Source organism: Tympanuchus pallidicinctus, unplaced genomic scaffold (genome assembly GCF_026119805.1).
Source record: "Tympanuchus pallidicinctus isolate F22 unplaced genomic scaffold, pur_lepc_1.0 scaffold5, whole genome shotgun sequence".
NCBI lineage: Eukaryota > Metazoa > Chordata > Aves > Galliformes > Phasianidae > Tympanuchus > Tympanuchus pallidicinctus.
Genome location: NW_026294769.1, coordinates 74,605,477 through 74,619,365, shown reverse-complemented (window position 1 = coordinate 74,619,365; position 13,889 = coordinate 74,605,477).

The following is a 13,889-nucleotide window of genomic DNA, read 5'->3' as shown; positions in this document are numbered from 1 at the left end:
GAGCCATTATGTTCAAATCAAGCACAAATTGTTGTTTTTTTAATAAACACCTCCAGCTATTTATTTGTATTAGTGTCTCTATGTGACACCACTGGCATGTGGTAGCAAGGTATTCTGGCAAATCACAATATGTAGGCCTCTTCCACGTAACTGCGTGCTCACATATATTTATTTGGGTGCACTGTTTATGATCTAGTAAAAGACAATGCCCAATTCATTTTTTTAAATGTGTTCTGAAATCAAAGAGACCTTCTGATAACTTTCTCTAGTATTATGCTTATCTCCACATCATAAGCACTATGGCATGCCTTTGTTGAGTAGTGGTTGGGTACAGCTGAACTCCTACCTGAGTGTACTGTAAATAATCCTGGCTTGTTAGAAATGGCATTTCCCACCACAGAGCCAGGTGAGTTCAACCACATTCCAACCTGAAACATGACTGTTTTCTTTGGTGAGTTGATGAGACTTCTGTCTGTCATATTCTTTGTCCACTGCTCAGTGTAGAAGAGCACAAAACAAAACAAAAAATCTCTTCTGTTAAGCTCAGTATTCTGTCATTTCTTGCTTTACTTTTTAAATCTCAGTAGTATAGGTTTTGTAGCAACAGCTTTCAGAGACTCCTTAGAAACATCGAGTGACTTGGGTTGGAAGGTGCCTCTAATACCATCTAGTTCCAGTCCCTGCTGCTGGCAGGGTTGCCAACCACTAAATCAGATCAAGTTGCTGAGAGCCCCATCCAATCTGTCTTTATTGCACACAATGCAGCTCTTATGCACACAAGACACCCCTTCAAAGACAAGAGAAGGCGTGTTTTTGTGTTGGTGAATATGTGATCTCCATCAAAGGCTGCGAAGGAAGATCAGGTCAACCAACATAACTCTACTAATGTTAGTGGCACCACTCTGAGTTACACCAGTGGTGAATCCAATGCAGGAGATGGTTTTGCAGATCTTGAGTGCTCCTCCGTGAACTCCTGAACTTGAAAGCAAACAAATGAACAAGTATACCAAAGAAGCCAACCAAACAAACATAATATTTAAAAAATCCCTTAACATTCTTTTTGTGCCTATTGCCTTTTGTTTCATTGTGTTATTTATTTATACATAAGTTTATATGGAATAACTTGATAAAAAATGAGTAATATGCTTTCAGGCTCTGGTGTAGCTGACTTAGAGACATTTAAGGCTAATTTTTATTTTAACTACTTATGATTGCCCCTGTAGTGTCTGGTTCCTTGTGCTAGACAAAAAGGGAGTCAAAGGGAGTAGAAAACCTAATAAAATCCACCCAGGTCTGGAATTATTGTTATTATTATTATTTAATGTTTGCATACACTTATATCAGTTGTAGCTTTTCACTCTTTTTTGAACTTTTATATGCAGTTCCTGCTTGACTCCTGAAGATGGCAAACATGCCCCATTGTTGTTTTTATACATACATTAACACTCACTTGCCCATAGGATTGTATGTACATAGTATTTTTTTATTTTACTGATGTTATACAATCCCAAATTTGTCTAATTGCATGCAGGAGGCTAATTCTCCTGGGGACCTAAGAATGTGTACAAGTCACTTGGTTGATTTTTTTTTTTTTTTTTTTTTTTTTCAGGATAGTTTATGTTTTCACTGCAGATTCCTGATAGATATAGCCCTGGATACTTCTGTGGAGGATGTAGGGATGGAAGACTTGGTTAATTGCTGGCTCATCTGCTGGTGTCAGGCTGGAAAAGTTGTGGCAGGATGTGATAGAGGATGTGGTGTCACCAATTACACTGAGGGGATGGAAAACAGTGCTAGGCATTAGCTGGAAGTTTGAGGACATGTAAAGCAGTAGGTGAACTGATGTCTGGGACATCTGGATAGAGATACCAAGCATCTCCAAAGAGAGAAGAAAGTTGCTCTGAACAGGATTTTTGGAGCAGAGTTATTTCTATTAAGTCTGCATCTAGTCTCTCTCACTCATCCTACTTCTTTCAGTAGTCAATGTGCAAAGAGGCTACATCTCCATGAGGTGATTCCTAAGATCAGCATGTAGGATGTGTGAAATAAGCTCAGGTCCCACCTCTAAAAAAGACCAAGAAAACCTTTGGAAATGTTTGAGGTCTTCTGAAGTACATACATGGAGGTTGCAATGTGTTTCAAGGGGAATCTTATTGACTTTATCACTTCTTGAAGGTGTTTGGTATGGGTGCAGTGAATCAAATGGTAATGTCAACTTACCTTGGTCTATCCTTGAAAGTTATAGTGCAGCTTAGACTGAGGATGTCAATGGGAAAAACAGGAGATTTCTTGTCCTGAGCATTGCTGTGATGTCTGTAAATCTGTTTAGAATGAGGGGATTTCTTTCTGCTAGAACAGGATTTACCATATGAATTTTCAATGAAAATTTCAGGCACTGAAATAGTATTTCTCAGTGGCTGCACAACTGTGTTTCTGGGAATGCAAGCAACTGTGTCTCAAGTCAAAACGGATGGGGAATAAATGACATTGAGTCACTAGATGGCAGTAAGGTAAATTGCATTACAGATTGGTGAATAAGGAGGGATGCACTGATCCTAAATGATGCATATGATTGAATAGATGGGAAAGCAAATGGATAGATAAGGGGAGAGGAAGATTGAAAACAAATAGACACACAGATATCTAAAGAGAGAGGTGGACAGCTTGCTGTCAGAAGCAGATGGTCCTGTGCACCCTCTTCTATCAGTTGTAAGCATTGTCATTTTGGGGTGTTTCTCTGCTTGTGGCAAAAGGCCATAGTATGGCCCCTATCTCAGCCTAAGGTATTTCCTACCATGTTCCCAGATACTTTGCACTCTCCCATGCACCTGAACTGGGATGGAGAGGCACAACTTTGGTACAGCAGAAGGATTCCTGCTTCTCTGGATACCCTTGGCTTGCTGCAGAGTTCTGTTTCAGCCACATGCATAGATACTTACTGTTGTTCAACAAAGAGACTGCAACTGTCAACGAGTGAAAAGCATTGGAAACAGAAGGGTATTGGTGTTACTGCTAGTTTAGGGTTCTTTTCCATGTGCTTTCCCTTCTTTGTGCCTCTTCTTCCTATAGTGGCAAATTGGGCTCATGACATCTGTTATCACAAAGGAAGTGCTTTGAGATCTGTGGGTGCCAACGAATAGAACCTGCACAGTGATAATTTTCAGGGTTTGATGCACAGGGAGTCTGTTTGACCTTGAGTGTTCCTACAAGGGACCAGCTGCTCCCATTTGGGATTTTATATTTCAGAGGTAACCCTGACCAGCCTTGGAGAAAAACCCACCCACGCTCTTGACAACAACCATGAAATCAATTGCTTTAAACTAATCCCATCGTAGTACTAATCTTGCATACAGAACAAACCAGATGGACAAAATTTCCCAGGGTGGAGGGGTTGATGATACCCATACGGTGGTGCTGTTGCTACGCTGTTGGCGCACAGAGCCCTCAGTGTGTGGGAGCAGCTCAGACTGTTTAAAATCTCAGCAACTTCAGAGCATCAAAAATGCATTTGACTTTTTTTTTTTTTTTTTTTTTTTTTTTAATTTTGCTAATTGCTGAGCTCTTTTTGTTGTAAAAAGGCTCGGAATGTGGGATCCCTGCCAGTCTCTCTGTTGGCGATGCCTCACCCATCTCCAAACTGTTTGCAGGAAAATGAAGTGCATTTTCCCATGCCCACACTTTGGCATTGGGGTGAAGTGTGGGGAGAGAAGCTTATGCTGGGATCACAAAGCAGTCCTGTGTTTACTCTGCCCTTACAAAACGCTTTCATTCCCCCTTGCATGCCAGGCATCACAACTTCCTTCAAACACATATAGCTAAAGGCAACTTGAGAAACAGGCAGAGAACATGATTGTCCTGAGATGCAGCAGAGAAGCATTGTATCTGAATCCAGAACCCTCAAGCAGAGATTTTTCATAGTCTGTGACCTTATTTTCCCATCAGGATTGCTCTGAATTCACGCAGTTTCTGTATGGAACACCCAAGTTTTCCAGACTAGCTGCTGTAAATAGCAATATGCAGATCTGATGTTTGGATACACCAAGCTTCATATGAGTTCAGCAGGAACAACTGGCCTCCATGTGGAGGTGGGTGAATTAATTGCATGGCTGTTTATGGACCCTTCTTTGCCTCTCTGTCCTCATTTTGATCCCAGTGATCCTGCGGTTAGTGGTTACCCCACTTTAACAGAGCTTGAGGAAGAAACTTTGTCATAAGAGCTCAGTTCAAAGTCTTAAATATGGGAAAAGTGTTTTCTTGAGGGAATATATTTGTCAAGACTGTTTTGTGACTTTGTAAGAAATCTGTTGACAAGTTTTTTTCACTGTTTGAAAGTACCATTTTGTTGACAAGGAAATGTTTTGCAGAAATAATAAAGCTATTTTAAGTCCAGAATAGATTTTACAATCAAATCCAGGTAGAGAGCACAAGAACAATCTAGAATAGCCAATCTCCACTACTCAAGACATGCAATTAAGATGAGGAAGATAGAGGATCAGTCCTTTAAAGCCATGTTTTCTTTTGCTTGAACAGATGCTCTATCCACAGATACTGGGATTCAAGTCTTTGTCCCTCCTCTTGGAATCATTCTGCATGATGTTAACTAATTATAAACTAATTGGGCCAGAGAGATGCAGTGTCTTGAAGCAATTTGATTGTGATGAATTGGCAAATTCTGACAAAAACTATTTCATTTTAAAAGTTTTTTTCTTGTCTCCTTTATCAAATGCTCCAACGCTTAGGAGAACAGAAGACAAGCTGTGTAAAACCAGGAGAGATAATGGAATTTCTGATTAATATCTATCATTTCCTCCTGTTTTGATAGCTTAGCTGGAAAATCGATTTCAAAAATCAACCTACAGTTTCTTAGAGCCATTACTAAAAGAGACATTTGTTTGTTTTTGTTAAATATGGTGTATGCAAATAGATTTAAAGTGAGAGCTTTATTTTTCTGGCTGTATATCCTAGGTGAGTACTGGCTAGGAGGCCCTTTGGCATGCAATAGGAGGCAAATAAAATCATTTCATAATTCAAGCACTGCCCTCCTATTCTGACAGCATGCAAGTAGTCAAAGTAATCAATATGGATTAGAAGAAAAAAAGATCTTTTTGTTGTACTGTCTGTGCTGGTCACATCCATATCCTTAAAAATTTCTTAGGTATATCCTTGGATTACCAGTTCTAATCTAGTTGCATCATACTGGGATTTGGTGATGGTCTGGGATTTTTCTTTCAGTAGCCACTAACAGTGAGATTGTCTGATGCAATTGAAGACTTCTATCTGGGGAATTTGGGCTGTAGTTTAAGCTGAAGTTGAAGATGTGTTGCTTTCTCCATTGGCTTTGTTGGATAAATCTACTGGGAACTTGGACACCTGATAGACCACTGCAATGCAGACATCATGTCTTGTGAAATTGTTGTCAACATATGCACACATATGAGGAAATGAAGTGTTCAAGTTGTGTGGCTCAAAGTCGATCCCAATGGTTACTTTTATGGTTTTGTCACTTGACTGAAAACATCTTTCATGCATCCCCAGGCAGGAGTCAGAGATCCCTCGACCTTTACAAATTGCACATCCTCCTTCGCTGTAACCTTTTCAGAGGTGCTGCAGACCCCAAACAGAGTTTTGCAATCGATACCATAGCTCTGCAGTGTGCATGTGACTTAATGACTACATTCTCAGTTTCTTCAGCAAAACCTGAGATGCTGAAGCATGGAGACAGAAATGTGATTGGAATTAAAACAAGGATCTGATGGGATCCAAATGGAGGAGACAGACTTACAAACTGCAGCTTGGGCACAGGAATGCATTTTTTATTACGAAAGTTTTCTGATGAGCAGCAAAACTAGTGAAGTCTGATTTCATGGAATCATAGAATCAGTAAGTCTGGAAAAGATCAACTAAGATCATCGTGTACAACCATCAATCCATCCCTAACATGCCCACTAGCCATGTCCCTCAGTTTCCCGTGCACATGTATCCTCAAAGCTCCAAATTCTCTATTTAGGTATTATCACTTACACTTCAGCTCTCTCCCATGATGATTTCCTCTTCAGACTGTCAAAAGACACCAGTATTCAGTGTATGGATGTGCTGATGGGCCAGTCTGACCCATAATGTGCTGACTGGATGATGCTTTTAGGAGTAATTGAGGAGCTGAGGTTTTTTGGTGGGAACACTCATTTGGCTTTCTCCTCTATTTGACCAAGGGATGGAGGGATGGAGAGACACAATCCACATTGCATAACTCTTGTTTCCACAGGAGACAAAGTTAAGATTTATGGGACTATAGGAATAATATCCAGAAATGAATAAAATGGAAAAATAAAATGGAAAGGGAAGGAAAAATGAAATGTCAAAGATGTTACAAAATAATTGCTGATCAGGGAACAGATATAGAGGTTACAAGAAGGAGCATGTGCCATTCCTCCCTTGTTGTCCACGAACCATGTGTAGGAAAAATAAAGGAGCTCAGGGACTGTTTGCTGCTCCCATTTTGATGATTCACATTGGATGGACCTTGGCTAATTCTTCTTCACTGAACAAAGCAAGGTCGTTTGTTCTCAGGAGTATAGCAGCCTGGCTTGAATTAATTTTCTATTAATTACTGGAATGATTTTAGCATGAATAAGCAATGCCTATTTTTAGCAGCAGGACTGATTAGGCATCAGAGAGAATTACCCTGGGAAGCAGTGGGGCATCTGCTGCTTAGAAAGGGGAGAACAACCATCCCCAGTCAGATTGAAGTGTCCATCTGGCTTGTGTGCCTCTGACATCGATCCTTAGTGGATGCATAGAAAAAGAGAAAGAGGCAGAAAAAATGCCTTTTCTCAACACAGTCCCCTAATTTTGCTTACATATGGCTTTGTGTTTTCATGAGAATGAGGTGGCATCTAAAGCGTCTTGATTCTGTATGGAATATTTGTTTTTATGGATTTCTCTTTCCCATTTCTCTCTCTCTCATCGATTTCCAGTGATAAGACAAAGAGGAATGGCTTTAAACTGAAAGAGAGAGATTAAGGTTTGATGTTAGGAAGAAATTTTTTACTGAGAGGATAATGAGGCTCTGGCATAGGCTGCCCAGAGAAGCTGTGGATGTCCCATCCCTGGAGGTGTTCAAGGCCAGGTTGGATGGGATACTGTGCAGTGTGACCTAGTGGTTGTTAACCCTGTCCTTGGCAGGAGGATTGGATCTGCATGATCTTTATGGTCCCCTCCAACTTAAGCTATTCAATGATTCTATGATTTCTCATTGTTCTTTGATACTAAGTCACCCTCTACCAAAGCTTTACTTATCATCAGACTTTCACCTGCTCTTTCCAAGACTGAAAAACACCTCTTCTTTTTCTCTTTCCTCCCTGGACATATTTTCCAAACCTTTGCTGACAGCTTTTGCTTCTCTCTGGGTCTGTTCTAACAGGTCTATTTTCTTGCTGAGGTCTCCAGCTCAAGGCTGGAAGCCTTTTCAAAGAAATTTTGCAAAAGGTGAGGTAGAACTCTGTGCTCAGTACCAGTGGTATTAAAATAAATTCTGAAGAGGCTGAGGCAGCATGGTCTAAGGTTTTCTTCTGACCATCCATTTATGAAGTCATGGAAACCTTCTTAAAACTTTCACAGACAAAATGACAAATCAGTACTTTGAAAAGCAATGCCTACATCTCTGTGAGTTAACCAAATATTCATGTTTTTTATCTGTGTTGGTATTATTATTTTTGCCAGAGAAATGCATGTGCAAATGCTGCAAATTCTTTTACCCTGCAAGTAGGAGGACCATATCAAAGCTGGCTGTTTTAAATAGCTCCCACCCATACTAATTACTAATTGTACAGTTGTCTGGGACAATTGTGGGCAATTAGCTATATTTATTAGATTAGATCCTGTGTGATTTTTGAGTAAATTTTTTTACATTTATCTGAAACAATAGAAAAAGAGACACAAAGGGAAGAACAATCAAAAGAAAGGAGCAGAGGTGAGAAGTGCAGAAGGAATCTGTTTTCAATCTGAACAGCCAGGATCAGCCATGGTACAAAATCAGACTGGTTTAGACAGAGCTTGCTTGGAAATAAGGTTATAAATACATCACATTTGTGATAATACAGCTTTGTGTTAGGGTTTGCAAAAGAAAAATGGGCTGTGCCCTGGCATATCTCCAGTTCTCATTGTGAGGACACACAGACTCCCACTTGCTTCTACTTCAACACCAGGAGTTTAACATAATTTAATCCAAACCAGCTGATTCCTGTTAATGTTTCTTAACATCACAGAACTTACAAGAGTTTCAGTAGGAATGGGTTATTATTTTGTTCTTTTTATAAAATTGTTCTGCTTTAAGCCTTGGAGTATTTATAATTCTCCACAAAGCATTATTTGATTGATTTACTATTAATATTTTCTGTAAAAATGTTTTAATATTTTTATGGGACCATTACTTGACTTGAATGAAAACCTTTAATGGTGCTCAGACCAATTTTCTAGAACAGAAATTGGCAATAACCACCATAGAGAAGGTATTTCTGCAGTGAACTGAAGCTTTTTGGCCATGAAAACAATAACTTTAGTCTGAAAATGTGGGGTTTTTACTGTTTTTTTTGGTGACCATGTCTGTAGTAGGAACTGTTTGACCAGCTTTAATGTGTAGGTGATCTAAAAGTATTGCATTCATATAATCGTAAAATGATAGAATCATTAAGATTGGAAAAGAACACAAAAATCTTCTAGTTTATCCATCAACCCATCCCAATCATGCCCACTAGTCAAGTCCCTCAGTGCCACAGTTTGTGTCAGTTCTCAACACCTGCTAAATACCACAATCCTTCCAAAGAGATCAACCCTCCAAACGTATCATCTGGGAAGGAAAAAAAAGGAAAGATAGCCTCTGAATTAAATGAATCTACACAGGTGGACCACAGCTTTGAAGAGAAACCCATAGAAACACAACAGAGTGGCACTTCTTGTCAGTCTAATAAATCCCCATAGGCTGAATGATTGAGCCTATTGGGAATACAGTAATCAATGCTTATCACAAAGTGCTCTGTGTGCAGTGACTGCTTTTACCCTGTGTTGAAGTGCAGTTAACTCAGAAGTGAAACAGAAGATGGGACATTGCAGTGGTGCCCAGTGCCAGGACAAGATTCCAGTTTTAATGATTCTATGAGCAAGCATGGTAGTAATAGGTTGACACTTGGGCTTGATGATCTTGTCAGTCTTTTCCAACCTTAATAACTCTAAGATTGTGTGAGTGGGCATGGTGGTGATGGTTCAAATGTTGGACATGATCTTGGGGGTCTTTCCAACCTTAATGATTCCATAATTCTAAGAGGCAGTGGGTACAAAATGGAGGACAGGAGGTTTCCTTCATTAGAAGAACTGTATGGATGACTCATGGCAGGCATAGGTTGCCCAGACAGCTTGTGGTATATGCTCCTTGGAGATACTAAAAAGGTGTATCTATGTGGTTGTGTGCAAGCAGCTGTGGGTATCCCTGCCTGAGCACATGTTGGACCAAATGGACCCAGAAGATCCCTTCTAGCCTCAGCTGTGTTGTGATTGTGTGAAATGGGAGATCTGATTCACATTGGACATCAGTGCTGCTAACTCAGAACAAGCAACACCAGGCATAACATAGAATCACAGGAGCATTTGAGTTAACAGGGACCTTTAAAGGTCAAATGGCCTCTGCAATAAACTGGGACATCTAGAGCTAGATCAAAGTGCCCAGAGCCCCATCCAGCCTGACCTTGAATGTCTCCAGAAATGAGGCATCCAACACCGCTCTGGGCAACCTGTTCCATGATGATCACTGTGAGATTAGGACTGAAGGAGGTGTTGTGCTGGCCTGAATCCTGGTGATCCAGGTTACACCATTAACTCTTTCTGCTATTATTACTCATGTAATAATGAAACAGCACTTGCTGTTTATTTCAGCTGCCGCTGGCATCGCTCATAAAGCAGCCTAGTGCTGCTCTGTGATGATATCTCAAAGGTGGCCTTCTAATTACCCAGGGAATGCGTTTGGCAAAACAATTACACATGTACTTAACTTTAAATGTATATTTAAGTCTCATTTGACTTGGATGGGGATGCCACTTAATGTCTGACTCAATAAACATGCCCTCAAACAAATGATAGGGACACCCTCCACAACCCCAGACATTTATTGCTGTTATTTATTCCCATTAACACAGGATTTTATAGCATTCCTTGGTTATATAGCCTTCTCATATTATGACTGTTGCTTTGAGTAGAGAGAGCTGAGACACCTGTTTGGATTGAAAACCACTTGCTTTTACATATGTTCGTGCAAATTTTTGTTTTAGTATCTACTCTTGCCTTTTTTACCCATCTTTTTTTAACAACTCTGTTTTTGAGCAAGCTGTCTGGTAATTACACTGCCTCTGATAAACATTTCTATTAACCACAACTTGTAAATACCTTGCCTGCTCTAACTGCTTGTGATTTATCATATAGACTTGGGAAGATTTTCTTTCCTTCTCCTGCATAGAGGAAAGGGAAATAAAGAAGCCAACTCAGTTTTATTTTAAGTAAGTTATTAAGAATTGGGCTTAGCTTCATATATCTTTGTTGTTTTTTTTTTTTTTTTTTTTTTTAATTTTCCATTTAAGATAATATGACAGCTTAGATTTCCTTTAGTAGGGTTATATATTTTGCTTCCTGGATTTATGTACTGTTCTATATATTTTCTCCTAGCAATATATTTTGTACTCATTTTTTATTCATTTCTTTGATCTGTATTTCATTTAACCATGTAGGCTTTATTAAAGACCATCATGGTGTATGTAAGAGCAGACACCTGTAAAGGACTGCAGCTCTGACTGACCTCCCTTGGAAAAAAGCAAACTCCTTTTAGGTGAATCCCAAATCACTCAAAATCCAAGAGATTTCTCCCACTGCAAAAAGCAGGAAGCAAGTTGACAGTTCTTGCTAAAAAGAAGAAAAAAAATGGTTCCCATTGCCTTTTGCATTCAGGTGATGAATGTGTTAATGATAGTTTGTACTAGTGAGCATGTACCAATGACTGCTTTCTTGTTCTTACTACTAAATTCTGCTCACTTGCAATTCACAGAATGACAGAATGACTGAAGTTGGAAGAGCCCCATGGTATACATCTGGTCCAATCCCTGCTCAGGTAGGGATACCCAGAACAGATTGTCCAGAGCTACATGCAGATGGGGATGGAGATTTGCAAAAGCAGCCCTCAGCTTTTTTTTTGTCCCTGTGCCAGCTCCAGCAGCCACACAGCATAGAAGTGCTTCCTAAGGAGCAGAGGCAGCTCCTGGGCTCCAGTCAGTCTCAAGGCTACTGGGCCCAGCATCCAAGTGCAGCCTCATCACAGCTGAGGGAAATGGTGTCTACTATCCCTTTCCATTGCACTTCTGCCATGGATACATGCACACTGACATAGGACATGGTGTAGTGAGTATGGTGGTGATGAGTTGATGGTTGGACTAAGTGATCTCACTGGTCTTTTCCAACCGTAATGATTCTATGATTCTGTGGGTGGACATAGCGATGATGTATGGATGGCTGGACTGGATGATCTTAGAGGTCTTTTCCAAACTCAATGATTCTCTGATTCTATAATCTTTTCAGTCAGAAAATCACTTTCAAGAGACATATAAAAGTGAAAGAAACCAATTTTAAGTGTCATAGACATTCAAAGCTTTCCTCTCAGATGTAGCAGTGATGGGCAGAGATCTAAGGCAGCCTTTACCTTCTGCATGGGAAATGTTGAGTATCTGCCTAGCATCACGAGCCAAACAATTTTTAATAGATGTGTTACCAATTTTATTTGTGAGGTGAGGTGCAGCTGCTGATTTGTAATAGTAATACTCTCTCTACCCCTGTACAACTCCACAGAGCCATTGCACTAAATAAAGATGGAGTATGAGTGTGCTCCCTTACAGACTGCCTTTGTAGTGGAGGAATGAGCATGGCTGTCTGTTTATCTGTCTGTGCATGAAGAACTGATACGGAGATTGTAAAGATGGTGTCATTCACAGGGTTGAAGGAAATAAGAGTGGTGGGATTTTTTTTCTTAGCTTATTTACCTTGAGCTGTGTCATTCAAGGAGCAATGGAGTTGTGGGAATGTCTTAATGGATAATAGCACCCAGGTTATCCATCCAAGACTCAAAGAGAGACTTGGAATGATGGATAATGATGGAATGATTAGTCTTTTTGACTAATGTGTGGGTTTTTGGAATCCAGTTTCTCATTTCTGGTGGAGCTGGAGAGTCTGGAAAATGAACTTTTTTTTGGTCCTGATTCATCAGAGACCACAAATCTGATGGATGGTAGGCATATGGGTGAGGGTGACCAAGGTGATCAGGAATAACATGTTTGACTGTAGACTAAAAGTCTAGTCCGTAGTATGAGGTTATAAGTGTTCGAACATTTCAGGTTGCAGTGCTTTTGATCTTCTCCCATTCTGAATCCTGATGTCAGCTTGAATCTCATCAGACAGGAGGTCCAAGTAAGCACAAATGGCAGGAACTAGGTTGGAATTGAGAAACAGTTCTACATCTCAGAATTGTCAGGTAGAAAATAAAGGTATCAGCGCAGTCTGCTTCATGTGTCAGCAAAACCTGCTGAATATGTGGCATCTTGGGATACAATGTTCTTGGAGTTCCCAAATATGTCAGTGAATGTACTGGCTTGAGTAGGATCAAAGACATGCTACTTAAACATGCAGTCCTCTTCAATCTCCTGGCAGTAAGATATCCATGAAGGGGTGAGGGATCATACTAGCCTTACTCTAACCCAATGCAGAGAGGGAGAACAAATAAAAAGGGTGAAAAAAGGGCCAGCAGGAGCATACATATAATTATGGTATACTTTTATCAGAGACAGGACAATGTGGTGTTGGAACCCTTCTAATTCTTTGTGAACTCAGCTACTCAAATATTCTGCATGCAAAAGTTTTCAATAGGCATACTGATTATGGGTTAGCTGCACAGGACCACATAACCATAGCTGGTCTTATTTAGTCTAATTCCTCAATGGTAAACTTTTTTGGTGAGGAGGCAAGGCTCACAGCGGGAAGTCCTTTTGTTTCTGAGACCAACAGATGCAGCTGGAGAACACTCTCCAGCTCTCAGAGCACAGAAGCCCTTCATCAGGTCTGAAATGCAAGCAGCAGGCTTGAACATAAGAACAGCTGAGAGCAAAATTGCTCTGAGTTATCTTCCTGGTGTTAATTGGTGGTATAATTTGAAAGGAAAGGCATTTTGTACGTGAGTAGCAAGCAGGTGTGTTGATAGGGCTGGTAAGTGATAAGGTCATTACCCTGCAGGAGAGACAGAAAAAAAGCAAATGTAGTGTTGTTATTCTCCATTATGCTCTGGGAAACTGAGGAGCAGAGAGGTAAGAAAAAAAAAAAAAAAAAGCCTAAGGTCATCCCACTGGCAATAACAAAGCTGAGAGTAAACCTGAAAGTCTTTAAGCTCAGTTCATGAATCCTGGAATATCCCTGCTTTGCTATGATGCTTCTAGAATGGGAACAGTTTCCTAATTCATGCTGGTGCATTCACGCTGTACCTACAGGAAGCCTGTTCCAAAGAGCTGGAGGGCAACTCCATTCTAACAGGTCTACTTGAGATAATCATTGCTCCCTCTAAGATCTATGTAGACAATAAAATGTAAAGACGTACTGGTTCTAGTTCCAGTGCTACTTGGTTAGCATTAGCTGTAGGTATCCATGCTTCACTGCATGGTCATCCTTTCCAAATCATAGAATCATAGAATGGTTTTGGTTGGAAGGAACCTTAAAGATCATCTAGTTCCAATCTCCTTGCCATGGACAATGGATCCTCCAGTCATCTACATGACTGTTTAATGAAGAAATTATCCTTGCTAGCCCTGTGCAGTAGG